Raw genomic sequence first — 4,044 nt, forward strand, 5'->3', positions numbered from 1 at the left:
TCACACAGCCCGAGAATCTACATCAAATGGTGGGGATCATGGCCCATGGTATGAGAGGTAGGAGATAAGCCTTTCCAGTGGTTGGACCAACCTATCTCTCAGGTTTCTGAGATGCTGAGGCAGGGAGGTCCGTGAGACTTTCCCAAGGTATCACTGGATAAAGTTCACTTCTGAAGCCATTGGGAGGGAAAACAACCTATATCTTATCAGACCCTTTGAACAGACTAGCAATGTTCTGCCATCTCATGGTGCCCACAGAAAACTAAGGATTCCATTTTTAAAGCCTTATGACACAAGGCTGACACATGGTGAGTTTCACTGTTAACTATTCTCAGCATATAGGTACACTGGCAGAGGCAATGCCCATGCCAAGTTTGAGGAGTTGATAGGTTGATCAGGGATAAAGTCAGTGAATGGGAGGAGAAAGCAGGATTGGTTACGAGATGTTGAACTGTGGTGCAAGTTCAGCTAAAGCATCCATCAACATATCACAGAGTTCCAGAATAAGTACGGTGCATCTGAAACACCCTGCAACACCTTCCTCTGTCTTGCTGCTGGAAATACCATGCAACACACACGGTGTCTGAACCCTTATATAAACCAGCATATTGCCTGGCCTGTACTATGTCCCCTCCCCCTCCCCCTCCCCCTCCCTAGAGGGTCTTGGGAATTGTGATGTCAGAGCAAAAGGGGTGGCAGGGGTATTGCTACTGCACTCACCAACCAGCAATTAGGACCTTGTAGCCAATTCTTGAATCCCATCTTGCTCTTGAGTTCCAGGTCAAGTTATGTTGTCATCTGTCAAGCTGACGAATAAAAGCGGAACCTGAGGTGAGGATAGGTGGTATGTAAGTTGATACGGGAGATGATCCTACGAGCATCTGCAGGGCAGTGAGAAAGTGAGACTTTGGAGGTAAATGAGTTACCATTCAACACACCCAGAGGTCCATCTCACTTAAAGTTAGGCCTTGTGAATTCACCATAACTTTGGCCTGCACTTCATATTGCTGAAGCCCTAGGATCTTTAAAAAGCCACTGATCACAGTATCGGATGTTGGCATGTACAGGGACTTCATGTGCTGAGTGAACAGGAGCCAGATGCTACCAGATTCTACTTTCCTAGGGCCAAGTACATCAGTGTCTGGCAGGGGAGGAGAGAAGATCTGTCAAAATCACATCCAGCCATGAGTGCAGGATCCACGAGTGACCAGCTAGAGATGAGATGTCTTGTCTTACCCAAAACAGTTCCACATTCTCAGTTATGGTGAGACTGCTACCAGAAACTGCTAATGGGGCAAGGGGAGGATAAAAGTGTGCCCTACTCCCTGCACTTTGTCCTCCAACACAAGTGCTAATTTACTTGTAGCTCCTGGTCATCATGTGACCTGAATTTGCCATGTGATATCAAATCTGAACTGAGCAAGATCCACCACTCAGAACAAGGACTCGGGGTAAACAAAAGGTAGACCACCCTCCCTTTTCCCAGACAGTCTACATCTCATAATCTGCTACCAGACAATGGAATTTTCTCAAAGTATTTGAGATAATCTTAGGTTGAGTCTTGTTGCTGAGTTGGTCCTAGCCTAGGCAGTGACTACTGTCACTGGGGAGCTGTGAAAGAGGCTGTTAGTCAAGGTCTCAGAGCTCCATCCACAGTGGCCATTAGAGGGGGACAGCTAAGGGCTCTCCCTTGAAGTCAATGTCATGCCAACATTTCTGAGCTGTGCAGTTCTGTATCCTGAACTTTTGCCATGACTCCCCATCCCAGCAGCAGTGAGTGGCCTCTCTCCATTCTATTCCTGCTGTGGAACATATGTGGTGTGCTGGAGAAAGTCTGATTCAGTCACCTTTAGAGACCTGTGACTAGCCAGGAGTCAATCATACGTCTGACTTGCTATGGTAAGTAGTCTTCTTCCTATTTCTCCATTCAGGTTAAATTCTGCCTTTTCTTGAGCCTGTGGGAAATTGTCTTCATATAAACATTGACCATCTTTCCTCTCCTGTTTTTAAGATGTGTGATCTTAAAGTTGCCAGCTTGCTAACTCTGTAGAAATTACAGGGTTTTTGTGGGTATCCAAGTCTTCTAAGACAGATTGTCTTGGAATCGGGTTTTCTTTTGTTCTCTATGCAGGATCCAGATGTTTAGACAATAACTTTTGATATACTGAAATAGTTTGGAAAGAGAATAGTCTCCTGAGACATCCACCCACAACTGTGTCTTCACTACTGAAGGGAAGAAAAAGTCCTATGAGTGCCTTGAATGATCATTTGAACTGAAAGTGAGCAGATATAGTCACAAAATGCTCACTATTTTAACTTATTTATACCTTGCCTTCTAACAGTGTTTGCATATCTCCCAAAACCATCAAATGTCCCTTACGTAAGATATGGTCAGAAGCTCATGGGACTCCTATTCTGGTCAAGCCTTGATGATCCTAGGTTTTTGAGGATTGTGCTGCTTAAGGCAGATGAGTCATAGCAAAACACTTCTCAAAATTGAATAAAAACCACATTTCACTTAGTCCCCTTCTTCCTGGCTCTTGACAGTCAGTTACCTTGAAGCTGGTTTGTGTGAAGTTGACTGGACAATTAGTAAGAACCTAAATGGTGGAAGGAGACAGGGACATGACTTGGTAGTTAGAAGAACCAGGAGGGATTAAAGGGGAAAGTTCACCTGGGGGAAAGAAGTGGGTCTCATGTTCAAGATTTTTTCTGGGAAAAGACTTCTCTTGCTAAATACTGGGAAAAGCATTCACCCAACAAATGGTACCAGGGTTACCAGTTACCTGAGAGGGCTTAATTATTCTTAAATAGAAAGATCTAGATGTCATCTGATATCTTCAAGAATATTTTGTGGCTTAATGGCAGGATAGGTAGTCCTTGAATCAGGAACCTGGGAAGCATGATGTCTCTCTGCTCCTGAACTATCCTTACTCCTTGTGGCGAAGACTTGTTTCCCTGAGGCAGCTGTGTGGATAGTGGGCTGAAGTTTCCAGCCAAGCAAGTGACTGTATAAAACAACCCCATATTGTAACTCATTTCAACCGAGAGGCACTAGTAAGATCTCCAGCCAACAGATTCTATTATCAAGGTGATCATGAAACTGAACATCATGGTGTGAAGGTTAGAGTAGAAAGAAGTTATTCTCCCCTGGAAAAACTTGCCTTCCGTGGGAAGCTCATAAACCGGCGGTGCTCATAGGTGGTTGTGGTTATCCTTGCTCCTCACCTAAGAAATAGGATCGTCTTACTGGTTTTTAATCACTTAAAATATCACCTGCCATAAGAATCAATTACACTGAAGGGCATTTTCTGACAGTAGCTATCAAAGACTCTAAAATGAGCCTGCTAAATCTTATGATTCACTTCATTGATTCAGTTAACTTGAGCTTGTATCTTGTACACCTTGGATTTGATTCCATGTCTCAGAGTTGTCCCAAAATATAAAAATATTGCCCATTATTTCCTCAGAATTATGTCTTAATTCAGGTCACCACTTACACATCTACTAGGCCACTGAGTGCCCATAACTCACCTATGTATAGTATACCTAATTTTTCTCATCTGGATATTTTCTATTCTATCCTTAATTTCAATAAATTCCTCTGCAATATCCAACTGACTGCTATTCCCAACCACTGTGATTGTCATCCTAGATGCTGAAACTTCCTAAGTTTGACTTAGACATCTTCTACATTGTATGTTTTATTGAGCATAAGATAGTGATAATGACACATTCCTATAAACATATGCCCATAAGTCATTTCACAGGGCTTGTGGGGCTGTGAAACCAAGCGTTCTTAATGCTATGACCAAATATTTGAAGTCCTCCATAAGATAGCCACCAGGAAACACAAGACTTAGCCACTTACACTCATGACATGTCTCATATCCTGTAGAAAAGTTGCCTCAAAGTTTTAAACAGTGTAAAGTTATAACAACTAAGGTAATCGATTAAATGTTCCTTGTACCTGTATCTGTTAATCAACTTTTATTCCTTCTCCTGGTGCATGTGGAGTACCAGTTCCCATTGCATTCTCCTGGT

Source organism: Macaca fascicularis, chromosome 8 (assembly GCF_037993035.2).
Source record: "Macaca fascicularis isolate 582-1 chromosome 8, T2T-MFA8v1.1".
In the NCBI taxonomy this organism is placed as follows: domain Eukaryota; kingdom Metazoa; phylum Chordata; class Mammalia; order Primates; family Cercopithecidae; genus Macaca; species Macaca fascicularis.